Source organism: Pongo abelii, chromosome 16 (genome assembly GCF_028885655.2).
Source record: "Pongo abelii isolate AG06213 chromosome 16, NHGRI_mPonAbe1-v2.0_pri, whole genome shotgun sequence".
In the NCBI taxonomy this organism is placed as follows: domain Eukaryota; kingdom Metazoa; phylum Chordata; class Mammalia; order Primates; family Hominidae; genus Pongo; species Pongo abelii.
This window is the reverse complement of record NC_072001.2, coordinates 68949260-68976736: the sequence shown is the minus strand read 5'-3', so window position 1 is coordinate 68976736 and position 27477 is coordinate 68949260. Positions and strand designations below refer to the sequence as shown.

Genomic DNA, 27477 nt, shown 5'->3' with positions numbered 1-27477 from the left:
TAACTTTACATGTTTGTTAAAAACAAAGTGAGGACTGATAAGGCTGTGTTTATACTTCAGCTCAGCCATTCACTAAAGCTGTGTCAATTTCAATAATTTAATCCTGCTGAATCCCAGTTTCTTATCTGCAAAATGGGGACAAACAGGAAGAAGGAATTAAGTAACAATGTATAGCTGTTAGTATCACGCATGGCACATAATAAATATTTATGAATGCATTGATTTTCTTTTCTCTTTTCTCTTTTTTTTTTGAGTCAGGGTCTTGCCGCGTCACCCAGGCTGGAGTGCAGTAGTGCGATGTCGGCTCATGGCAACCTCCGTGCGCTGGGCTCAAGCAATTCTCCCACCTCCACCTCCCAAGCAGCTGGGACTACGGGTGTGCACCATCGCACCTGGCTAATTTTTGTATTATTTGTAGAGAAGGGGTTTTGCCATCTTTGCCCAGGCTGGTCTTGAACTCCTGAGCTCAAGCGATCCTCCCACCTCAGCCTCCAAAAGTGCTGAGATTACAGGAATGAGCCACTGCGCCTGGCCAAATGCAATGATTTTCAACAGGGGTCAATTTTGTCCCCAGAGACATTTGATAATATCTGGAGACATTTTTAGTGTCACTACTTGGGGGTACTACTGATATCTAGTAGAGACCAGGGATACTGCTAAACGTTCTACAACACACAGGATAGCACTCCCAACAAAAAGAATTATCTGGGCCAAAATGTTAATAGTTACCAAAGTTGAGAACCATGAGTTATTATTGTAAGAATTAGCCAGATGCTAGGCCAGAGCCTATGATGGGAAAGGGGCAGGGTGCCATGATCCTCACCTCCCTGTCCTAGCTCATTTGAAGAAAGCGAACCTCACTCCCTAGGTCTCAGGAAGAATGCCCAGGGACAGACATTCCTCCCGTCAGTATCCCATAAAGCAGAGCCTGGGGGCTACCGGCCTGACACAAAAAGTTTCCATAGTGGTTTCCATTTGTTAAATAAACATCTCACTGTTCTATTTCTTTCTTTTTTCTTCTTTTTTTCAAGATGGAGTCTCTCTTTATCGCCCAGGCTGGAGTGCAGTGGTGCTATCTCGGCTCACTGCAACCTCTGCCTGCCAGGTTCAAGTGTATCCTGCCTCAGCCTTCTGAGTAGCTGGCATTACAGGCATGCACCACCACAGCCGGCTAATTTTTGTATTTGAGACAGGGTTTCACCATGTTGGCCAGGCTGATCTCAAACTCCTGACCTAAAGTGATCCACCCACCTCAGCCTCCCAAAGTGCTGGGATTACAGGCATGAGCCACCGCGCCCGGCCTCAGTGTTCTATTTCTTAACTCAAAGGGTTTTTACAGGGTTGTTCCCCTTATAACTGTGTGTTAAACTCTACATACCAGTTTTATGCACTTTTGTAATAATACTAGGTTTATTTCACAATACAATTTTCAGATGGGGCATGGTGGCTTGTGCCTGGGAGGCCAAGGTAGGAGTATCGCTTGATGCCAGGAGTCCAAGACCAGCCTAGGCAACCTAGCGAGACCCCCCCATCTCTACAAAAAATGGAGAAATTAGCCAGACAGGATGGCATCTATGTACCTGTAGTCCCAGCTACTTAGGAGGCTGAGGTGGGAGGATCCCTTGAGCCGAGGAGTTCAAGGTTACAGTGAGCCATGATCATACCACCACACTCCAACCTGGGCAACAGAGCAAGACCCTGTCTCCAAAAAAAACACAAAAATGTTTTTGAGAGAGAAAAGTTGACAGACCTTATGAAGTGAAATTTGGCCCAGCCTGGTGGCTCCTGTCTGTAATCCCAGCAATTTGGGAGGCCAAGGCAGGCAGATTGCCTAAGCTCAGGAGTTTGAGACCTGCCTGGGCAACATGGCAAAATCCCATCTCTACTAAAAATAAGAAAAAATAGCCGAGTATGGTGGCGTTCACCTGTAGTCTCAGCTACTTGGGAGGCTGAGGTAGGAGAATAGCCTGGGCCCAGAGAAGTCAAGGCTGCAGTGAGCTGTGATTGCATGACTGCACTCCAGCCTGGGCAACAGAGTGAGACCCTGTCTCCAATAAAATAAAAAGTAAAAAATTTAAAAAGAGGTGAAATTTGTCTTTTGTATTTTTTATCTTTTCTATTATATAGAATATATATTAGAATATATAATACCATATTATATATACTAGGAGATATATAATACCATAGTATATATACTAGGAGATATATAATACCATAGTATATATACTAGGAGATATATAATACCATAGTATATATACTAGGAGATATATAATACCATAGTATATATACTAGGAGATATATAATACCATAGTATATATACTAGGAGATATATAATACCATAGTATATATATTAGGAGATATATAATACCATATTATATATAGTATATAGTGTATTATGAGGTAACAAATTGTACACATGATCAGGAAAATTCTCAGCTTTGATTAGCTGGGTTTTTGTTTGTTTGTTTGAGAGTCTTGCTCTGTCACCCAGGCTGGAGTGCAGTGGCACGATCTTGGCTCACTGCAACCTCTGCCTCTCAGGTTCAAGAGATTCTCCTGCCTCAGCCTCCCGAGTAGCTGGAATTACAGGCACATGCTACCACGCCCAGCTAATTTTTGTATTTTTAGTAGAGACAGGGTTTCACCATGTTGACTAGGCTGGTCTCGAACTCTTGACCTCTGGTGATCCACCTGTCTCACCCTCCCAAAGTGCTGGGATTACAGGCATAAGCCACCACGCCTGGCCTGATTATTTGTTTATAGTAACTAAAGTATCAGCTAGTCTTAAAGAAAAAAGTGATAAAATATACATATTTACAAATAAAGAAATGTACTAGGCCAGGTGTGGTGGCTTAAGCCTGCGATCCCAGCACGTTGGGAGGCCAAAGCAGGAGGATCGCTTGAGGTCAGGAGTTCGAGACCCCTGGCCAACATGGCAAAACCCCATCGCTACTAAAAATACAAAAATTAGCTGGTGTGATGGCGCATGCCTGTGATCCCAGCTACTCAGGTGGCTGAGGCACGAGAATTGCTTGAACACAGGAGGCAGAGGTTGCAGTCAGCCAAGATCGCACCACTGCACTCTAGCCCGGGTGACAGAGCAAGACCATCTCAAAGGAAAGAAAAGAGGTAGTGGTGATGGTTGCACAGCATTGCAAATGTACCTAATGTCAATGAATTATACACTTAAATGGCTAAAATGGTAAATTTTGTTATGTGTATTTTACCACAAAGAAAATAAAACTAAAAGGAACTTAAATTTCAGATTTTATCATAATAAAGACAAAAAACAGAAGGTTAGGATGAAGGGGCTGATAGTGGTGCAAGACTGGGACAGGCTCCTGTGAGGTCCTTAGTCTTCACAAGATCCCTGTCTCTCTGGGGGCTGTTTGCCTCTTTCCTGACAGTCTCCCAGAATTCTTGTGGACTGGCTGGCTTTCAAGACCAAAATCAGCTTGTTCACCCTTGACCACACCCAACCCAGAAAAGATACCTCCATTGGCCTCTGAAATCCCACCACTAGAGAGTCATTTCTTTAGCTATGTACTGATTGCCAGCTCCTCCCCTTTCCCCACACCCCCACCATGTGCCTCTGTATATGGCTGTGTGTTTACTACTGCCTCCCAGAGGAGTGAACTGGCCTTCGCTCTGTGGGACTCCATCAAGTTCCTGCACTCTCCCATGTGGATAAGAACTATGCTCACTCAAAGGAGGAGAAAAAACTAGTAGAGTCTCATTTTTGTTTCTCAATCATTTATTTAGAAAATACTAGACCTTTTGGTAATGTAAAAACAAAAATACCACAATACTAAATTGTCAGGTGAGCAAAAAGAAGATAACGCTGATACTTCTTAGGCTAGGTGTGGTGGCTCACACCTGTAATCCCAACACTTTGGGAGGCCAAGGTGGGAGGATCACCTGAGGTCAGGAGTTCAAGACCAGCCTGGTCAACATGGGTAATACAACAGTTAGCAGGCATGGTGGTGGGCACCTGTAATCCTAGGTACTCGGGAGGCTGAGGCAGGAGAATCACTTGAACCCGAGCAGTGGAGGTTGCAGTGAGCCAAGATTGTGCCAGTGCACTCCAGCCTGGGCAACAGAGTGAGACTCCTTCTCAAAAAAAGAAAAAAAAAGATAAAGATATAAAGATGAAACTTCTAGATGTGGAGCCAAGGCTTAGAACAGGGGAATAATTACTGTGCAACCTCATCAATCCACCCCTAGGTATTTGCCCAAAAGAAATGAAAGTATATATCCACACAAAAAGCTGTACACAAATGTTCATAGCAGCCTTTAAAAAAAATTTTTTTTTTTTGAGACAGAGTGTCATTCTGTCACCCAGGCCGGAGTGCAGTGGTACAATCTCAGCTCACCGAAGCCTCTGCCTCCTGTGTTCAAGCGATTCTCGGATAGCAGTCTTATTTGCAATAGAAAAAACTGGAAGTAGCCCAAATGTCCATAAACAGGTGAATGGGGAAGTAAATTTTGGTAAATCCACACAATAGACTATTATTCATCAACAAAAAAGAATCAACTAGTGATAAGCATAACAATGTGAATGAATCTGAAAATAATCATGCTGAGTGAAAGAAGCCAGAGGGGAAAAAAGAGTACATATTGTATTATTTCATTTATATAAAGTCTACAGAATGCAAACTGACTTATGGTGACAGAAAGCAGAAAGCAGATTGGTAGTTGTCTGGGGACAGAGTAGAGAAAGACAGGAAGGATTACAAGGTATGAAGACTTTTTGGAGACAGGGTCTGGGTTTGTTGCCCAGGCTGGAGTCAGCGGCAAGATCACGGTTCAATGCAGCCTCAACCTCCCAGTCTCAAGTGATCCTCCCCACACCAGCCTCCTAAGTATCTGGGACTACAGGCGCATGCCACCCCACCCAGATAATTTTTTTGTAATGTTTGTAGAGACAGGGGTCTCCCTCTATTGCTCAGGCTTGTCTCAAACTCCTGGGCTCAAGCAATCTGCCCGCCTCAGCCTCCCAAAGTGCTGAGATTACAGGTGTGAGCCACTGAGCCCAGCTGACACTTGCAGGGATAATGGATATGTTCATTATCTTTATTGTGCTAATGGTTTCACAGGTGTATACATATCTCAAAACCTGTCAAATTTCACATTTTAAACAGGTGCTCTGTATTGTTTTCTGGAAAGAGAGAGCAAGATCAAGAAAGAAAAAGGAGAGCACAAAAACAGAAAGTCCTCCCTCATCTTTGATATTCTTGAATGCAAGGCTGGAATACTCAGATGCCAAAAATCATTATCACTACTCTCACACACAGTAACCACTAAGTCACCTACATGGTTCCTTTCCTTTTTTTTTTTTTTTTTTTTTTGAGATGGAGTCTTGTTCTGTCACCCAGGCTGGAGTGCAGTGGCACAATCTCAGCTCACAGCAACCTCTGCCTCCCGGGTTCAAGCAATTCTCCTGCCTCAGCCTCCCAAGTAGCTGGGATTACAGGTGTGTGCCACACTGCCCAGCTAATTTTTTATATTTTTAGTAGAGACGGGGTTTCACTGTGTTAGCCAGGATGGTCTCGATCTCCTGACTTTGTGATCCACCTGCCTTGGCCTCCCAAAGTGCTGGGATTACATGCGTGAGCCACTGTGCCCAGCCCATGGTTCCTTTCTTTACAATATCTCTTGGTATGTTTCTTTCCATTCCCATAGCCACCACTCTGGTGTGATTTCCTTCTCCACTGTTTGGTTACAACCTAACCCTACCCTCAGTTTTCTCCCACTTCAATCGAACATGCTGGTGGCTGCCAGAATAATCTTAACAAATGACACCTCCAACTGCATGATTCCTATTATTCAGAGCCATCATTGAAATATCTCTGTAAGTCCACACATGCCTGAAAACAAAAGGCTATAAAAATCAAATGTTAGCAGTGGTTATTTCTGCAGAATAGGATTACGGATGATTTTTATTATTTTGTTTATCTGTTTTCTATATTTTATAGGAGATTTTAAAATAAAAAAAGCTTTACTGGTCTTGCTTGTTACAAAAGGAATGAACAGTCATTGTAAAATATTCAAATAAGACAAACAATATAGAAGTACAGTAAACTTGGAAAGTGAAGTTTGTTTCCTCCTGACTGCCAACATTGTAGTTTCCTCCCCAGCACCACCCCACCCCTTCCATCCAGAAAACAGCTCCAGGAGTGGCTTCTGGAATTATCTAACCCGGAGGTTCTCAATCCTAACATCCAAACCCTGATATTGTAACAAACGTTTCATAACACTGTCTTTACCATCCTGACTTATCAATAGATCTTATCTTATGATATACTTTCCTGCACACATAATTTTAAGTTGGGAGTCAAGCTTGCTGATATTTTAGTGTTTTCTTTATTTTATATATGTGTATGTGTGTCTTTGTATGCTCATGCAGGCATGTGCGTATCATACATCCTATTTTAGCTGTTGAGTACATATTACACTTAGAAAAAGTTACATAGGAAAACACCAGAGTTGAAGAAAGATGTCAACCATCATTTTAGAGAACCTTTTGAGTGCTGCATAGGTGAGTGCACACACTTTAAAAATCAATATAATGCTATAAGTATAAAGGATAAATAAGAAAATAATGCATTATAAAATGATATGTGTTTCAATAAGTAAATGCTTGATGGCGGGCGTGGTGGCTCACACCTGTAATCCCAGCACTTTGGGAGGCTGAGGCAGGAGGATCAGTTGAGCCCAGCCTGGGCTATGGTAGTAAGACTTCGTCTCTACAAAAAAAAATAATAATAATAAAGTAAATGCTTGAGCACAAGTATAATAGAAGACATAATGAAGTAATGAGATACTTGCACCTAACAGAATCACCATTTATGTAACAATGTTTATTGAGTACCTACTATGTGCTGGGCACTGTTTACTAGGGATACAGGCAGAAATCCTTGCCTTAGACTGGGCACAGTGGCTCATGCCTGTAGTCTCAGCACTTTGAGAGGCCAAGGTGGGTGGATCGCTTGAGCTCAGGAGTTCGAGACCAGCCTGGGCAACATGGCGAGACTCTGTCCCTACTAAAAATACAGAAAAATAGCCAGGCATGGTGGTGCATCCCTGTGGCCCCAGCTACTCGGGTGGCTGAGGTAGGAGGATCGCTTGAGCCTGGGGGTCAAAGGTTGCAATGAGCAAGATCACACCACTGCACTCCAGCTGCGCCAGAGTGAGACCATGTCAAAAAAAAAAAAAAAGTGGGGGAGGGTTAGAAAGAGAAAGAGGGAGAGAAGAGAGAGAGAAAGAAGAGAAAGAAGAAGGAAGGAAGGAAATTAAGGAAGGAAGGAAAGAAAGAAAAAGAAATCCTTGCCTCATGGAGCAAACATTCTAGCAGGGCAGTGTGGTTATAGACCACAATCAATATAATACATAAGTAAGTTATGTATTACATTAGAAGATGACAACTGTTATGATCTTTTTTTTTTTTTTTTTTTTTTTTTTTTTTGAGGTGGAGTCTTGCTCTGTCACCCAGGCTGGAGTATAATGTGCAATGGTGTTATCTTGGCTCACTGGAACCTCCGCCTCCCCAGTTCAAGTGATTCTCCCGCCTCAGCCTCCCGTGTAGCTGGGATTACAGGTGCGTGCCACCACGCCCGGCTAATTTTTGTGTTTTTGTAGAGACGGGGTTTCACCATGTCGGCCAGGCTGGTTTTGAACTCCTGACCTCAGGTGATCCGCCCACCTCAGCCTCCCAAAGTGCTGGGATTACAGGCCTGAGCCACTGTGCTCGGCCCTGTTATGACTTTTTAAAAGTAGAACAGGGTAAAAGGAAATAAGAGTTCAGAGCAGTAGGGAGGTGGGTAGTGACTTGCAGTTCAAAATAGAGTAGTCAAGGCAGCCTCACTAGAAGGTACATTTGAGCAAAGATTTAAAGGAGGTGAGGGAATGAATCACACCGATTATCTAGGGGAAAAATATGCAGGCAGGTGGAATAGCTAATGTGAAGACCCTAAGGCAGAAGCTTGTCTAGCAAGTGCATGGTCTGTAAGCGGACCAGGGAGGTGGATTAGAGCAGGTACCATAAATAAAAGCAAAAGTAGGAGATGGGTCAGAGAAGTAAAGAAGCCAGATCTTGAAGGGCCTCATGGGCCACTGTAAGGCTTGTACTCTGAGTAAACTGGTGAAACATGAGAAGCTTTTGAGCAGAGGAGTGACATGATCTGACCTACATTTTAAAAGAAAAAATCTGGCTGCTCTGTTGAAAACATTGTAGGAGGAGGAGAAGGGTGGAAGCAGGGAGACCAGTGGGGAGGTTGTTATAAGAATCCAAGCAAGAAATCAATGCAACAGCTTCAAATGCAGACTAATATTCACTAGTGTATTTTGTAGACGTCATTGATTGTAGGATACATCCTGATTTCAGAGATGTTAAAATATGCAGTGTGAAATGCATTATGCAATGTGAACTGCAATATGCAGGGCTAAATCGGTGACTCAAATACCACAAGTGTTGGTTGTTGAAGACATGATTTTCTGAAACAGTGAACAACTTTTGGTAAAGTTCCAAATGTAGCTAAGTACTATTTTCTGTCAATTTACCCATTAGCCTCATATCTGGATATTCCGTTTGTATTAAAACCATGCAAAAATAGTTTATATATAAAATGGAATGAGAGGCTAGGTTCAAATTATTACACACAAGTTTTTAAAAATCTACATTAATGTCGAGCAGGGCATTAAAAGTTGTTCGGAATGTAGGAAAATTCTGTAATGTATTTACCCATACATTATCAGAAATCTAATGCCCCTGGCCCACATTCTCTAAATGACCAATTATTGTGACAGCCAAAATTTCTCCCCAAGGCCAGGTGCAGTGCTCATGCCTACAATTCCAGCACTTTGGGAGGCCAAGGTGGGCAGGTCACTGGAGGTCAGGAGTTCGAGACTAGCCTGGCCAACATGGTGAAACCCCGTCTCTACTAAAAATACAAAAATCAGCCAGGCATGGTGGTGTGTGCGTGTCATCCCAGCTACTCGGGGGACTGAGGCAGAGGTTGCATTGAGCCGAGATGACGCCATTGCACTCCAACATGGGTGACAAGAGTAAAACTCTGTCTCAAAAAAAAAAAAAAAAAAAAGTTTCTCCCCAAATTTCCAAAGAGAGCCCTAGAATGTGATGCCAGCAGAGTGCATGATCCAGAAACATACTATTATGGTCCAACCAGAGAGAAGCCTGGGTCGGCTGCATGATGAGTGAAGGGAGACACCCAGCACCTTAGTGTGACACCTGTAGCCTCGCCTCAATGTGCTGTAACTCTCCCACCACCAGGGGGAGCTAGCCTTACAATGAGGCTTTTATAACTTTTTATGCAATGTAATTTTCTTAAAAATTGTGATAAAATACACATAAAATATACCATCTCAACCATTTTTACATTGTACAGTGTATGTTCACATTGTTAAGCAACAAATATACCCAGAACTATTTTCTTTCTTTCTTTTTTTTTTTTTGAGACTGAGTCTTGCTCTGTTGCCCAGGCTGGAGTGCAGTGGCACAATCTTGGCTCACTGCAACCTTCACCTCCCCGGTTCCAGTGATTCTCCTGCCTCAGCCCCCCGAGTAGCTGGGACTACAGGCACCTGCCACCACCCCCAGCTAATTTTTGTATTTTTAGTAGAGATGGGGTTTCACCATGTTGCCTAGACTGGTCTTGAACTACTGACCTCAGGTGATCCTCCTGCCTCGGCCTCCCAAAGTGCTGTGATTACAGGCATAAGCCACCTTGCTCGGCCCCAGAGCTCTCTTCATCTTGCAAAACTGAAACTCTATGCCCATCATACAATGCCCTGGCAGCCACCATTCTACTTTCTGTCTCTATGAGTTTGATTACCCTAGGTATCTCATCTAAGGGGAATCATAGAGTATTTATACTTTTATGTCTAACTTATTTCACTCAATATAATGTCTTTAAGAGGCTTTTACCACCAGGCATGGTGGCTCACTCCTGTAATCCCAGCAACTTTGGGAGGCCGAGGTGGATGGATCACCTGACGCGGGAGTTCGAGACCAGCCTGACCAACATGGAGAAACCCCATCTCTACTAAAAATACAAAATTAGCTGAGTGTGGTGGCACATGCCTGTAATCCCAGCTACTCAGGAGGCTGAGGCAGAATTGTTTAAACTCAGGAGGCAGAGGTTGCGGTGAGCCAAGATCGCACCACTGCACACCAGCCTGGGCAACAAGAGGGAAACTCCGTCTCAAAAAAAAAAAAAAAGAAGCTTTTACCTTGAAGGCAAAGGGCAAGATGGAAAAAAAGCTGAACCACACATTGAACACCTATGTCAACCCATCACCAAAGCCCACTCTGCCTTTAGGCATTTGACTACTTGGCCAATATATTCTACTTATTATTTTAGTCCATTTGACTCTAATATTCTATTGCTTGCAACTGAAAATACAAGTGATACCTTCCCCTTCTTTCCTCAAATAGCATTAACATTTTGGTATACAGTCTTTCAGACTCTTCAACCTGCAGAATCTTTAATATACAATATATGAAGATGTGTATTTAATTTTTACATAAGTGAAATATACACTGTTGAGCAATCTCATTTTTTCTCTGAATCTTTCAATAGTAAGAAATACAGATCTAGTTTAAACTCTTGTATACCTCTGTTATATGGATGAACCAAAGTTTATTTAACCAACCTATTATTGATAAACATTTAGGATCTTCTCAATGTTTTGATACTATAAACATGTTGTAGTGAGCATCCTTCTAAACATTTCCTTTGAATACATTTCTAGAAGAAATGCCTTCCTGATGGTGGTACCAATTTTTATTCCTAGTAATGCTTGAGAGTTCCTCATTATCTTTTTTTTTTTTTTTTTTTTGGGGGGGTGGAATGCAGTGGCTCGATCTTGGCTCACTGCAACCTCCGCCTCCTGGGTTCAAACAACTGTCCTGTCTCAGCCTCCTGAGTAACTGGGATTACAGGTACGTGTCATCATGCCCAGCTAATTTTTGTATTGTTAGTAGAGACAAGGTTTCACCGTGTTGGCCAGGCTGTTCTCTAACTCCTGACCTCCAGTGAGCCACCTGCCTCAGCCTCCCAAAGTGCTAGGATTATACATGTGAGCCACGGCACCCGGCCACTGATTCTCTATATTCTTTAAAATATGGAATATTATCCTGTCCATAAATTTCACCTTTGCTAATGTATAAAAATTACATCTTTTATTATAATTAGCAGTATTATTTTGCGAGTGAAGTTGAGAAATTTTAAATGTTTAATGGCCATTTCCTTTGTGTGTGTGAATTGCCTGTTCAATCCTTTGCTTGTCTACCAGGATATTTATTGTTTGCCTATCGAGTCATAAAAGCTCTTTATAGAATTAAAGATATTAAATCCTAGTCAATCATACATGTTGCAAATATTTTCTTCAGTTCATTCTTTGTATTTTAACTTTTTTTTTTTTTTTTTTTTTTAGAGACGGAGTTTCGCTTTTGTTGCTCAGGCTGGAGTGCAATGAAGCGATCTCGGCTCACCACAACCTCAGCCTCCCGGGTTCAAGCGATTCTCCTGCCTCAGCTTCCCGAGTAGCTGGGATTACAGGCATGCGTCACCATGCCTGGCTAATTTTGTATTTTTAGTAGAGACTGGGTTTCTCCATGTTGGTTAGGCTGGCCTCAGACTCCCAACCTGAGGTGATTCACCTGCCTTGGCCTCCCAAAGTGCTGGGATTGCAGGCGTCAGCTACTGTGCCTGGCTGTATTTTCACTTTTTAAATGGAATCTTTTCCATATATAAGTTTTATTTATTTTAGCATTAGTTTTTCTTATATGAATATCCAATTGCCCCAACATCATTTATTGAATAATCCATCCCATTGTTTTTTGTTTTGTTTTTGAGATGGAGTCTCCCTCTGTCACCCAGGCTAGAGTGCAGCAGTGCGATCTCGGCTCACTGCAGCCTCTGCTGCCCGGGTTCAAGCTATTCTCCTGCCTCAGCCTCCTGAGTAGCTGGGATTACAGGTGTGCACCACCACATCCAGCTGATTTTTGTAATTTTAGTAGAGACAGGGTTTCACCATGTTGGCCAGGATGGTCTTGAATTCCTGACCTCAGGTGATCCGCCCGCCTTGGCCTCTCAAAGTGCTGGGATTACAGGCATGAGCCACCATGCCTGGCCCATCCTATTGTTTTGAAATGCCATTTTTATATCTTCATTTCCCACTCTAAGACTCCATAGTACATGGATTAGCTTTTGGACTTTCCATTTTGTTCTATTAATTTTTTTCTACCCACGTACCAGTGCTTCTCATAATTCTTTTCTTTCTTTCAAATTTTTCTAGGCTTATCTCACATCTGTGTTTTCAGATGAACTTTAGAAACAATTTGACAAATTTTAAAATATCTATTGGGATTTTGTTTTGAATCCCATTGCAATCTTAGATTAATATGCAAAGAAGTGATTTATTTTTGAGTTGATTTATATATTGAGTTTTCCTTTCCATAAATATATATGTCTATTATTCAAGTTTTATTTTATTTATTTTAGCAGAATTTTTGTTTTTTCTGTAAAGGTCTTACACATTTTAGATTAAGTTTTATCAGAGGTATTTCACAGCTGTTGCTATTACTGTGAATCAAGTATTTTTCTAACTGGCATGTGGAGGGGTGGTGTGTGTGTGTGTGTGTGTGTGTGTCTGTCTGTTTATAAACATATTGCTGTGGTTTGAACGTGTGTTTCCAAAATTCATGTGGAAACTTAATCCCCATTGTGGTGGAATGGAAAGGTGAAGCTTTTGTGGAGGTGATTAAGTCATAAGGGCTCCTCATGAATGGATTAATGTCCTTATAAAAAAGGCTTCAGAGAGAGTTTGCTCCTTTTCTGCCCTCTCATCTTCCACCATGTGAGGATATAGTATTTGTCCCCTCTGGAGGACACAGCAACAAGGCGCCATCTTAAAAGGAGAGAGAGCAGCCCTCACCAGACATCAAACCTACCCCTTGATCTTGAACTTCCCAGCCTTCAGAACTGTGAGACAGAAATTTCTATTATTTATAAATTACCCAGTTTGCAATATTTTGTTATAGCAGCACGAAAAGACTAAGACATACACACACATATGTATAGTATATATCCACTTAGCCACTCTACTGAACTAATATTATTTTCTTTCTTGATATTTTCTCAGTAGATCAAATAGCCTCCAAATAATGATGTTTTTAACTCTCTTTCAAAAGTTATTTTTATTGTCCTATTGCATTAGCTAGGCCTTCCAGAAAAACATTTTTTAAAATTTAAAAATAGAACTAGTGGCTGACATCTTGACATCTTTGTCCTGTTTCCTTCTTTTTTTTTTTTTTTTCTTGAGACAGTGTCTCCCTCTGTCAGCCAGGCTGGAGTGCAATGGCACGATTTCTGCTCACTGCAACCTCCGCATCCTGGACTCAAACAATCCTCCTGCCTCAGCCTCCCAAGCAGCTGGGACTACAGGTGTGTACCACCACACCTGGCTAATTTTAAAATTTTTTGTAGAGATGGGGGGTCTCCCTATGTTGCCTAAGCTGGTCTCAAACTCCTGGCCTCAACTGATCTGCCCGCCTCGGCCTCCCAAAGTGCTGGGATTATAGGCGTGAGCCACCATGCCCAACCTCCTTCCTTTTGTTAATAACAGTTTTATTGAGATACAATTCACTTACTAAAAAATCCTCCCACCTTAGCCTCCTGAGTAGCTGGGATTACAGGCATATGCCAACACACCTGGCATGACAATTCAGTGTTTTTTAGAAAGCTGAGATGGATCCTAAAGTCACTAGCAGCTGGAGGCTGTCAACCAGCTACATTCCTTGTAGCTGAATGGCAAGTTTTCTTTTTTCTTAATAGAGTCAGGGCAGGCTGGATGAGGTGGCTCACACCTGTAATCCCAACATTTTGGGAGGCTGAGGTGGGCAGATGGCTCGAATCTAAGAGTTTGAGACCAGCCTGGGCAACATGGTGAAACCCCATCTCTACAAAACATACAAAAATGAGCCAGGCGTGATGGCACACTTGTAGTCCTAGCTACGTGGAAGGATGATGTGGGAGGATTGCTTGAGCCCGGGAGGTCAAGGCTGCAGTGACCCAAGATTGCGCCACTGCACTCCAGCCTGGGTGACTCAGGAAGACCCTGTCTCAAAGCAAAAAAAAAAATAGAGTCAGGGAGTCTCACTATGTTGCCCAGGCTGGTCTGGAACTCCTGGCCTCAAGCAGTCCTCCTGCCTCAGCACCCCTATATTGTCATATTTGTATTGTAATTTTTTTTTTTTTTTAGACAGAGTCTTGCTCTGTTGCCCAGGCTAGAGTGCAGTGGCATGATCTCTGCTCACTGCAACCTCCACCTCCCGGGTTCAAGCAATTCTCCTACCTCAGCCTCTCAAGTAGCTGGGATTACAGGCACCCACCACCACACCTGGCTAATTTTTGTATTTTTGGTAGAGTTGGGGTTTCGCCATGTTGGCCAGGCTGGTCTCAAACTCCTGACCTCAGGTAATCCACCCGCTTCAGCCTCCCAAAGTGCTGGGATTACAGGCGTGAGCCACCATGCCTTGCCTGTATTATAATTTTTTACATGCATGTTCTCACACAAAGTTTAGGATATCCTCCTTTCTTAGATAATTCTTTGTATCCCCCAAAGTGCCTAGCACGATTTCTTGCTCATGGTAGAACCTCATTAAATATGTGTAAAATAAATTAGTCAGTACCTGCCCATTGATTTCAGGACCTTTAGATAATTTGGGGTAGAAAAGTAGACAATGCGGTCTTTACAATACAGCCCACAAATGGCAAATGTTTAACAACTGGCTTTTGGGAGTACTGATTTGTAGTGTTTGCTAATTTCCAGGTATAAATACTCCTACCATGGTCAATTTCAAGCTACCCACATAACATTAGCCAGGATGCAAAATTCCTGAAAATTTAACAATCAGTTCTCTCAAGCTGATAACAAGCCACCTTCAGCATGCCACTGGTCCTTACATTCAAAGAGTTTTTGTGTGTGTTTTTCCTTCGGATTTTTATTTATTGAAAGATAAAATTAGAATAATATTAAAGTTTTAAAAAGTAATTCACCTGTAATTCAGCTACTCTAAACCCAACATAACTTTATTTTTCTTGGTCTCTTTCAGTCTTTGCTTCACACATGCATATTTTAAGTAGTGTAATTATCCAATTTTAAAAAGTATTGTGACAAATTTTAAACATATGCAAAATAGACAGAATAAAATAATGAACCCCAGGTACTAGTACCTAGCACCTTAAAACGTTAACCTGTGACCAGTCCTATTCCATCTGCATCACCAGCTACTTGCCCCACCCACATACTCACTGTTTGAAACAAATTCTAGACATCATATCCTTCCATCTGTAAATATTTCAGCAGTAACCTTTCCATTTTTCATTCAGCTTTTTGCACTTGTAGCCTAAGGAAGACAAAGACATAAATAATTCAATGAAAACACTTTTAAGTATTCTGATATTGGCAGTAAGGGTTGATTTGGGGGGCAAAGGAAGAGTGTATAAAAGCTACAACATCTGGAGAGCTTTATTACTGAGTCTTTTCATTTTTATCCCCATCCTGCTTTGTGTGGTAAAGTGCAGTAGAATCCCATTAAAATTCCATGCGTTATCATATACACAACAATGTAACATGGACTGAAGTAATCATCAAAACAAATTTAAGGCCAGGTGCGGTGGCTCATGCCTGTAATCCCAGCACTTTGGGAGGCTGAGATGGACAGATCACTTGAGGTCAGGGGTTCGAGACCAGCTTGGCCAACATGGTGAAACCCTGTCTCTACCAAAAATACAAAAATTAGCCAGGTGTGGTGGTGCATGCCTGTAATCCCAGCTACTTGGGAGGCTGAGGCACAAAGAATCGCTTGAACCCGGGAGACGGAGGTTGCAGTGAGCTGAGATCATGCCATTGCACTCCAGCCTGGGCCTGGGCAACAGAGTGAGTCTCTGTCTCAAAAAAAAAACAAAAATTATTTAATAGAACTAAATCCTAAAGCAGTTATTAGTCATTCTCTCCAGTGTCAGCTATTTTATTTTATTTATTTAATTTTTTTTTTTTTTTTCTGAGACAGAGTCTCGCTCTGTCCCCCCAGGCTAGAGTTACAGTGGCATGATCTCAGCTCACTGCAAGCAATTCTCCTGCCTCAGCTTCCTGAATAGCTAGGATTACAGGAGTGTGCCTCTACGCCCAGCTAATTTTTGTATTTTTAGTAGAGACAGGGTTTCATCATGCAGGCCAGGCTGGTCTCGAACCCTTGACTTCATGATCCACCCATCTCGGCCTCCCAAAGTGCTGGGATGACCGGCATGAGCCACCACTCCTGGCCAATGTCAGCTATTTTAAAAGACTTCACTATAAACCCCCTTGGACAAATTTTATTTTTTACATTTTCCGTCTGATTATTCATTGATCAGACATTTTCAGAGAGATAGATTCTTGTCTCCTTCCCTCATCCCATTATTTCATGCTGTAGTGTCATGAATCGTGTTACCCCTCAACCCCTGAGGGAAGATCGGTATAGAGGAGACAGTGTTGAAGTGCAGCAGCAGATAGAAATTTGACAAACACGAAATCCTCATTATTCCCATATTTCCCACATAAGGCATTTGATATTCTGGTAGAATAACTCACCAGTGTAAACTAGGGGACCAGAGACTGCCCTTGTTAGTTTTCTAACCCCATTGGAGTATGAGTTACAATTCTAGGCACGTATACTATCTTTTACCCTGGCTCTACCCTGTAAGGAAGATATTATGATGGCAAATTTGCAGATGAGAAAACCAAGATTCAGAAAGAGGTACACAAGAGCAAACGCTTAAATGTGGTAGAGCCAGAATCTGAACCCTAGTGCATCAGTTAGGGCTATTTTGGTTGCAAACAAAAAGAACTGGCTAAGTTCAGCCCAAAAAGGGGCCTTAGTCAGAGGGATATTGAACAGCCTCCAGAATGAATAGGAAGCTGAAGGAGACATGCTAGAAGAAGGGCTACAGGGATGACCCCATCCACAGTCTGGAAAGAGTGAACTCAATCTGTGAGATTTCCAGTCACCAATTCTGTCTGATGTCAAAGTCCCACATTCTTTCCCAAGATGTAATTATGCTTCATTATGGCTTTTAAAAATTGTGGTAAAAAATATACAACATAACTTTTGGGTTTGGTTGTTTGTTTGTTTGTTTTGAGACAGAATCTCACTCTGTTGTGTGGGCTGGAGTGCAGGGGCACAATCACGGCTCACTGCAGCCTTGACCTCTCGGGCTCAAGCCATTCTCCCATCTCAGTCTCCTGAGGAGCTGGGACTACAGGTGCACACCACTACACCCAGCTACTTTTTATATATATATATTTTTTGTAAAGACAAGGTTTTGCCATGTTGCCCAGGTTGGTCTCAAACTCCTGGGCTCAAGCCATCCACCTGACTTAGCCTCCCAAAGTGCTGGGATTATAGGCATGAACCACCGTGCCCAGCAGTATATAACATAACTTTACCATTTTAACCATGTTTAAGTGTACAGTTCAGTGGCATTAAGTACATTCACATTAGCTTTGCGATTTTATTTTTGGCTTTTAATGATACCTTTCAAATTATATATCTACAGAATCTGGGGAAGAGAGAGATCTTTACATACTAAGGTATGTAAATACAACTACTGGAGCTTACCAAACGCAAAGTTAGGGAAATAGAGAAAAATTGATTGGAGGTAAGAGAGAGAAATAAACAGAGCAGGCAAGGCCCTCCTCTCTGGCACTCAGTGAATGTGCACCCCAAGTGAACAAGAAGTGTAAACCTCAGGCACCCACAGGAACCTTCTGCTTCTCATAGTCGGGCATCTCTCCAGGCTGAGGGGGATTCTGAATTTAAGATTTGTATTTTGCTATAATACTGTACCAAACACAAACAAGTACTTCTCCAACTATTAATAGTACCTGAAAAAACAATGATCTGCCCTAATGCTAGGGGAAAAACTGGGTGAGAGTTAATAAAAGATTGGGCTTGAGGCCTTCCTAAAAGATTTGCAAAGGCAATTTTTATTATATTCAATGTTCATCTATATGCTGACCTTTGGACTTCACTCAGGTGAGATACTATCCCCTGTACATTTGCCTGGATTGCAGTAGTAGAGCATTAACTTATATCAAAAATCATGACATTGTAAAAAAAAAAATGGTGAATGGGAGTACAGGAAAAGAATGACAGAAAGAAGTTCTTATTAGAGAATTTATGGGTTTCCTTGTTTGTAGGACACTCTATAGTAGCACTGTCCAATAGAAACATAATGTAGGCCACATAAGTAATTTTACATTTTCTTGTAGCTGCTGTTTTGTTGTTGTTGTTGTTGTTTTAATTACACCAGAGCTGCCAGTTAAAGCCACATTCTTTTTTAAAGGAAAAAGAAACAGGTGAAATTGGCCGGGTGCGGTGCCTCACACCTGTAATCCCAGCACTTTGGGAGGCTGAGGCAGGCAGATCACTTGAGGCCAGGAGTTCAAGACCAGCATGTAGAGGCCAACATGCTGAAACCCCATCTCTACTAAAAATACAAAAATTAGCTGGGCGTGGTCGTGCATCCCTGTAATCCCAGCTACTCGGGTACCTGAGGCAAGCGAATCGCTTAAACCTGGAGGCAGAGGTTGCAGTGAGCTGAGGTCGCACCACTGCATTCCAGCCTGGGCGATAGAGCAAAACTCTGTCTCAAAAAAGAAAAAAAACAGATGAGACTAACAATATAGTTAATTCAACTTAATATATATCTAAATTTTTTTTTTGAGACAGAGTTTCACTCTTGTTGCCCAGGCTGGAGTGCAACGGCGTGATCTCGGTTCACTGCAACCTCCGCCTCCCAGGTTCAAACGATTCTCCTGCCTCAGCCTCCCAAGTAGCTGGGATTACAGGCATGTGCCAACACACCTGGCTAATTTTTTTGAATTAGAGTAGAATTGAAGTAGAGACGGGGTTTCACCATGTTGCTCAGGCTGGTCTCGAACTCCTGACAGCAGGTGATCCACCTGCCTCAGCCTCCCAAAAGCCACCATGCCTGGCCATATATAAAAAATATTATCAGGCCAGGCGCAGTGGCTCATACCTGTAATCCCAGCACTTTGGAAGGTTAAGGCAGGTGGATCACAAGGTCAGGAGTTCGAGACCAGCCGGGCCAATATGGTGAAACCCTGTCTCTACTAAATATACAAAAAAATTCGCTGGTGTGGTGGCGCATGCCTGTAATCCCAGCTACTTGGGAGGCTGAGGCAGAATTCCTGGAACCCAGGAGGCGGAGGTTGCAGTGAGCTGAGATTGCACCACTATACTCCAGCCTTGGTGACAGAGCAAGACTCCATCTCAAAAAAAAAAAAAAAAATATATATATATATATATATATATAATCGTGTAATCCATATAACAATTATTAAAGACATATTTTACATCTTTTTTATATTCAGTGTGTATTTTGCACTTACAATGCATCTCAATTCCAAGTGACCACAAGGGTGACATGTGAACAAGGTGAAATGTGGTTAGTGACATCCTTATTGGACAGTGCATGTCTTGAACAAATAAATCTGTCATTTTCTGGAAAGTTTGGCCTAATGGGCTAACATTTGAGGGAAAGATGTGGGAATATATACAGTTCTATATCAAAACTTCACCTGCCAGAGCTAACGAAGACTTCTTTGCATCCTAGATTTAAAAGTAGGCAATAGTCTGCCTGTTGACAGAGAATGCAAACCCAAACTAAACCCTATAATGCACCCTTTGCAAAGAGAAGCAATATCTCCTGGGGCAGAACATAGATCAATAGTTTCCAATTCCCCAACAAGCAGTGAATCATTATGTTTTCATAAGGATAATTCACAGTGCACTCCAATCAAGTCTAAATTATAGACAACAAGTCTATTCTTCAAGCCTCACTGCCTTCCATCCCAGAGGAGAAAACAGAAACAGCTAACAGAGAAAGCATGAAAAAGTACTCAAGTATTGAACTGTTGATTTCATTTAAAACAACAAATCCTGCTTTTTACGACATAAAGGAATGAAAGTAGGAGCTCCGTTTTTACTACTTTGAAACAAAATTGAAAAACTGAGCTGAAAGAGCTTTGAGAAAAATGAGACAGATTTTAAAACCGTGAACACCATTCTACTAATTCGGTGCCTACATGATGCCAGAGGAAATAAAGAACTAATTTCTTCATGTCCTTAGGCAGGCACTGCACACTCACACATGCACACGCATGCACACACACACACACGAAAATTTCTGCATCTGATGCAGAAATCTTGAGCTCAAAATTTCACAGAAAAATTCTTCCAGCCAGGCGTGGTGGCTCACGCCTGTAATCCCAGCACTTTGGGAGGCCAAGGCAGGCAGATCACCGAGGTCGGGAGTTCGAGACCAGCCTGATCAACATGGAGAAACCCCGTCTCTACTAAAAATACAAAATCAGCCAGGCATGGTGGTGCATGCCTGTAATCCCAGCTACTCGGGATGCTGAGGCAGGAGAATCACTTGAACCCGGGAGGCGGAGGTTGCAGTAAGCCGAGATCGCGCCATTGCACTCCAACTTGGGCAACAAGAGCGAAACTTCCTCTTAAAAAAAAAAAAAACCCAAAACTCTTCCATATAGCCGGGCGTGGTGGCACACACCTGTAATCCCAGCCACAGGGGTTAGGGGGTTGAGGCAGGAGAATCGCTTGAACCTGGGAGAAGGAGGTTGCAGTGAGCTGAGATCGTGCCACTTGATCTATCTCAAAAACAACAACAACGACAACAACAAAAAACAAAACAAAACTCTTCCATAGTTAGTGACATCTGCAGGGTCTTGGAAATAGCAAATTGTGAAACTGCCCTATTAGAAACACCTTCAAATGGCACACAGAACTCCTTCGGAAACAATCCTGCTGCATAGATGCTCAAAGTGAAAAATTACAAATCACATAAGGAGATGTCACCGAGAGAGACTATAAGAGGGAGAGGCAGAAACAACAAACAAGAAAATATATACCCTGAAAACTCAAAATAATAGAACAATCTACAGAGATTTTTAAAGAAGTTTCTCTAAAGTGTTTAAGGAATGGATACCTTAGGTCATAAACAGGGCACTATATTTAAAAGTACCAATGTGGTCAAAGAACCAATTAGAAATTTCAGAAGTAAAAAAATATAATAATTGTGGGCCAGGCGCAGTGGCTCATGCTTGTAATGCCAGCCCTTTGGGAAGCCAAGGTGGGAGGATCACTTGAGGTCAGGAGTTCGAGACCAGCCTGGCCAACATGGCGAAACTCTGTCTCTACTAAAAATACAAAAATTAGCCAGGTGTGGTGGCAGGCGCCTGTAATCCTAGCTACTTGGGAGGCTGAGGCATGAGAATCACTTAAACCTGGGAGGTGGAGGTCGCAGTGAGCCGAGATTATGCCACGGCACTCCAGCCTGGGCAACAGAGCGAGATTCCGTCTCAAAAATCATCATCATCATCATCATCATCATCATTGTGAAAAGCACTTAACAGACAAATTACATAGTATATTAGACATTGCTAAAGTGAAATTAATGAATTGGAAACTGGATTTTAAAAAATCATCCAAAATGCAGCGAAACAGGTAACAAGATAAGGAAACTTTTAAAAAACCAGAGATGTAGAGAATGAAATGAGAAGACCCCACATATATCCAATAGAAGTTACAAATAAAGAAAATAAAGGAGAGGAAATATTTGGAGAAATAATGAGTGAAATGTTAAATATTTGATTTTTCAAACTGAAGTCTCCTAGCCAACGAAAATAACAACACATCTCACCTAAACACATTGAAGTAGAATTATAGAGCATCAAAGTCAAAGAGAAAAATCTTAAAATTGCCAGAGATGATAAAGCTTATCTTACAAAGGCATGACTATTATTAGACTTATAGCAGACTTCTCATGAGCAACAGTAGATGCCAGACTATGGACCATCACCTCCCGAGTGCTGAGGAACAGTAACAGAATCAAACACTTTTACACTCTCCCTCAAGACATTTCCAGACATAACAAAGATTAAGCACTTTGGGAGGCCAAGGTGGGTGGGTCATTTGAGCTCAGGAGTTTGAGACCAGCCTGGGCAATGTGGCAAAACCCTGTCTCTACAAAAAAATACAAAAAATCAGCCAGGCATGGTAGCATGCTTTTGTAATCTCACCTACTTGGGAGGTGAGGCAGGAGGATGGCTTAAGCCCAAAAGTTGGAGACTGCAGTGAGCTGTTCTCACACCACTGCACTCCAGTCTGTGCCCTGTGTGACAAAGTGAGAACCTATCTGAAAAAAAAAAAAAAAAACTGAGTTTATTTTATTTTTTAAAAAGGAATTTTTTGCATCACGAATTTGTGTGTCATCCTTGCACAGGGACCATGCTAATCTTTTGTATTGTTCTACGCTAATCTTTTGTATTGTTCTAATTTTAGTATACGTGCTGCCAAAGTTAGCCCGAGTTCGCTTTTTACACACTCTTGCTGAAAGAGCTATTCAAGGATATGTTCAGAAAGAAAGAAATTGAACTCTGAAGAAAAAAGTGGGAGCCAAGTGCAACTGTGAGCAAAGGAGCTAGTAAACATATTGGCAAATCTGTTAATAGCTTAAAGAAAGTATCACTAGCTGATAATATCTTAGGAATTAAAATAAAAAAACAAAAGAGAAGAAAATATCCTGACAGATGCACACAGTTGTAAAATCATCCTATGATGCAAAAAGTTACTTTAAGCAATATTTCATAAATATAAATTCTTTCAACAAGGAGACAAGTGCTAAATAGCACCCAATTAAAAGTGTATTCTGGGCCAGGCATGGTGGCTCATGCCTGTAATCCCAGCACTTTGGGAGGCTGAGGTGGGCAGATCACCTGAGGTCAGGAGTTCAAGACCAGCCCAGCCAACATGGGGAAACCCCGTCTCTACTAAAAATACAAAAATTAGCCAGGCGTGGTGATACGAACCTGTAATCCCAGCTGCTCCAGAGGCTGAGGTAGGAGAATCACTTGAACCAGGGAGGCAGAGGTTGCATTGAGCCAAGATCGTGCCACTGCACTCCAGCTTGGTCAACAGAGCAAGACTCCGTCTGAAAAAAAAAAAAAAAAAAAAAAAAAAGAAAAAGAAAATTATATTCTTTGGCAAAAGCCTGAAGTTTGATGTTTCAGATTGTCTTGGTTTTTATTGCTTTATCCTATTTTTTTTAATGTGGGCCAGATGCAGTGGGTCATGCCTGTAATCCCAGCACTTTGGGAGGATGAGGCAGGAGGATCCTGTGAGGCCAGGAGTTTGAGACCAGCCTGGGCAACATAGGGAGACCTGAGCTCTACAGAAAATTAAAAAATTAGCCAGGTGTGGTAGTACACCCCTGTAGTCCCAGCTATTTAAGAGGATGATGTGGGGGATCACTTGTGCCCAGGAGGTTGAGGCTGCAATGAACTGTGACTGCACCATTGCACTCCAGCCTGGGCAACAGAGTGAGACCCTGTCTCAAATAAATAACTAAATAAACAAGTAGGCTGAGTGCGGTGGCTCACGTCTGTAATCTCAGCACTCTGGGAGGCCAAGGCAGGTGGATCACCTGAGGTCAGGAGTCAAGACCAGCCTGGCCAACATGGTGAAACCCCACCTCTACTAAAAAATACAAAAATTAGTCGGATGTGGTGGCATGCGCCTGTAGTCCTGGCTACTTGGGAGGCTGAGGCAGGAGAATCGCTTGAACCCAGGAGGCAGAGGTTGCAGTCAGCCGAGATCGCGCCACTGCACTCCAGCCAGGGTGACAGAGCAAGTCTCCGTCTCAAAAACAAACAAACAAACAAAAAAACAAGAAATAAAATGTGGCAATCAGTCAAAAGACAGTAGCTAAGAACACCTACCAAGTATTGAGCACAAAGACAAATCACACAAGCTATTTTACTCAGTTTTCTTGTCACTAATGTAGAGGATTAGAGACATTTTAACAGGATTGCCATGAGGACCGAATGGGATTATCCATGTGAAAGTGCAGTCTATAGCACGATAGCCTGGATTGATTTAAAAAACAGTGTCTTTGGGATGTCACTGATTTTGGGGGTGGAAGTGAGGGAGGGACATTTAATAATTCTAAACAGAAATAATCATGGCTGCTCAGTAGTGCAAGGGAGAGCTACTTGAGCTCAGACCCCAGCAGGGTATGATTTTTCTTTCCAAAGGGATTTTCCTTTCTTTTTCTTTTTGTCTTTTTTTGAGGCAGGGTTTTACTTTGTCACCCGGGCTGGAGTACAGTGGTGCGATCTCGGCTCAATGTAGCCTCAACTTCCTGGGCTCCAGTGATCCGCCCACCTCAGCCTCTCAAGTAGCTGGAACCACAGGCACACATCAACGTGCCAGCTAATTTTTTGTATTTTTTTTTTTTTGAGAAGGAGTCTCAGTCTGTCGCCCAGGCTGGAGTGCAGTGGCACAATCTAGGCTCACTGCAACCTCTGCTTCCCAGATTCAAGCGATTCTCATGGCTGCCTCCTGAGTGCTGCCTCCCAGACTGCTGGGATTACAAGCATGAGCCATCATGCCCTGCAGAAAGGAATTTTTCTTTATTTTTTTTAGAGACAAGGTCTCACTCTCATGCCCAGGCTGGATTCAAACTCCTGGGCTCCAGGATCCTCCCACCTCATCTTCTTGCACTCAGCCAAAGGAATTTGAGAAGTACACAAAGCACGCAGATTAGATGACCCAAGCCTAGAGATATGAGCAAGTTGGAGGAAGGAAGGAAAACATATTTTCATCCACCTCATAGGGTTATTACGAGGACACAGTAAACCTACAGTTAATGTTAGCTATTATTATTATTATTAGAATGGAGTAAATATTGCATTCTTTGAGAAAAACAAAACTAAGTATATATGAAAGGCACAAATGTCCACTTACAGAACTTTAAAAAATCTTTTTTTTTATGTTTTGAGACACAGTCTCACTCTGTCACCCAGGCTGGAGTGCAGTGGCATGATCTTGGCTCACTGCCCTCCGCCTCCCGGGGTTCAAGCAATTCTTATGCCTCAGCCTCCCAAGTAGCTGGGATTACAGGTACATACCACCATGCCCGACTAATTTTTTGTATTTTTAGTAGAGACGGGGTTTCACCATGTTGGCCAGGCTAGTCTCAAACTCCTGACCTCAAAGTGATCTACCCAGCTTGGCCTCCCGAAGTGCTGGGATTACAGGCGTGAGCCACTGCGCCTGGCCTAGAACTTTTTTAAAGCAGGTAAAATCCTCTCAAAATTACCGGAAGAAAAAAAATCTGAAGAACATATACTTTACTGAAAGACAGAAAACAATATATGCCAAGCAAGCATAACAATAGAAAACAAAACAGAAAGACAGAATTAAAGTCACATCTAATAATTAAAATTATGTGAATGAAATAAACTGTTATTGAAAGAAAAATATTTAATTTAGTCCAAAAACAGAATCAGACTACAAGACCCATATCTAAAATCAGAAATCGATAAAACTCAATGTTGTTGACAGTGGGGCAAACATGTCCTTAAATCCAGTGTTGGTAGGAGTAAAATTTCCAGAAGACAGTTAGGTAACTGTATCATAAAATGGACACACCATTGTATTGAACTTGTCCACTTCTAGAAATTACCGAGGAGAAAATTGCACAAAAGCGGAACACAGGATGTTTTTCACGTGTAGTTTACAATATTAAACAATGCAAACAACCGAAATGGCCAACAATAGGAGAAAGGTTGCATAAATCATGGTTTGTAAATATTACAAATAGCTGTTGATCATTAACAATCATGGTGTTAGTCTACGGTTATTGACTTGGAAATCTACCCATTGCATATTCTCAGTAAATGTAGCAATTACAGAATAACATATAAATTATCATCCAACATATGTGAAACTATATTCATATACCTCTAGGTATATATACTGCATAAAGATGTCTAAAGGATATTCACCAAAATTGGTATGGATGCTATGGGCGGTGGGATTTTGGCGGTGACTTTTATTTCCTTCTTATGCTGGGTAAAAAACGCTGGTCATGAGAAACCCATTTTCCTGTATGTGTCTAAAAATGCATAAGCCTTTAAAATGGCTTGGTCAGCCTCCCAAGATCCCATATGTCTGTGTGCTTTGTTCCTGTCATTCTCTTAAAGATAAGCTTTAAGGAGGGGAACACGACTGGTAGCTATCAGGAAAGCCATGCCCTGACTGGCTTCCTGCTCAAAGTGACCAACATGGGCTAGTTACGTAGATCCAGGATTGTGTCATCTCTAGGGCAGGATTGAAAGCCACTTTTAGGACCAGAATTGAAGAGTTACTGAATATAGGCCCTTCTCTCTTTATATACGTATGTACATTTGTTTGTTTGTTTGTTTGTTTGTTTGTTAATCTGCCAACCCCATTCCCAGAGCACCTGGTTTGGGATGATGGCATTCCTTCCTTTTTTTTTTTTTTTTTTGAGATGGAATCTTGTTCTGTGGTCCAGGCTGGAGTGCAGTGGCGCGATCTCAGCTCACTGAAACCTCTGCCTCCCAGGTTCAAGCGATTCTCCTGTCTCAGCCTCCCAAGTAGTTGGGATTACAGGCACGCGCCACCACATCCAGCTAATTTTTGTATTTTTAGTGGAGATGGGGTTTCACCATATTGGTCAGACTAGTCTTGAACTCCCAACCTCAGATGATTCACCTGTCTTGGCCTCCCAAAGCGCTGGGATTACAGGCGTGAGCCACCACATCCGATCATGTATGTATGTACTTATTTATATAAAATTTTTCTAGCTGGGTGCAGTGGCTCACGCCTGTAATCCCAGCACTTTGGGAGCCTGAGGCGGGTGGATCATGAGGTCAGGAGTTCGATACCAGCCTGACCAACATGGTGAAACCCCATCTCTACTAAAAATACAAGGCCGGGCATGGTGGCTCACATCTGTAATCCCAGCACTTTGGGAGGCTGAGGCGGGCAGATCACCTGAGGTTGGGAGTTCGAGACCACCCTGACCAACATGGAGTAACCCTGTCTCTACTAAAAATACAAAATTAGCTAGGCGTGGTGGCACATGCCTGTAATCCCAGCTACTCGGGAGGCTAAGGCAGGAGAATTGCTTGAACCTGGGAGGCGGAGGTTGCAGTGAGCCGAAGTCACGCCACTGCACTCCAGCCTGGGCAACAAGAGCAAAACTCTGTCTCAAAAACAAAAAACAAAAACAAAAATTACCCAGGCTTGGTGGTGCGTGCCTGTAATCCCAGCTACTCAGGAGGCTGAGACAGGAGAATCACTTGAATCTGGGAGGCGGAGGTTGCAGTGAGCTGAAATTGCGCCACTGCACTCCAGCCTGGGCAACAAGAGCAAAACTCTGTCTCAAAAACAAAAAACAAAACCAAAAATTACCCAGGCTTGGTGGTGCGTGCCTGTAATCCCAGCTACTTGGGAGGCTGAGAGAGGAGAATCACTTGAACCCAGGAGGCGGAGGTTGC

General features: G+C 42.3%; 1 long non-coding RNA gene and 1 pseudogene across 1 annotated transcript in view; both read right to left on the bottom strand.

Moving 5' to 3' along the window:
• Positions 1–6227: 6227 nt before the first annotated feature.
• The window catches only part of LOC129050491 (uncharacterized), a 70469-nt gene continuing 49219 nt past the window's right edge, over positions 6228–27477 (bottom strand). Inside the window, exons 2-4 of the long non-coding RNA XR_008514142.1 lie at positions 22981–23102; positions 15337–15430; positions 6228–6746 (exon numbers count right to left, since the gene is read on the bottom strand). This is a non-coding gene — a long non-coding RNA (uncharacterized LOC129050491). The remainder of the gene's footprint in view (positions 6747–15336; positions 15431–22980; positions 23103–27477) is intronic.
• Positions 22350–22477, bottom strand: LOC112129144 (U6 spliceosomal RNA; annotated as a pseudogene).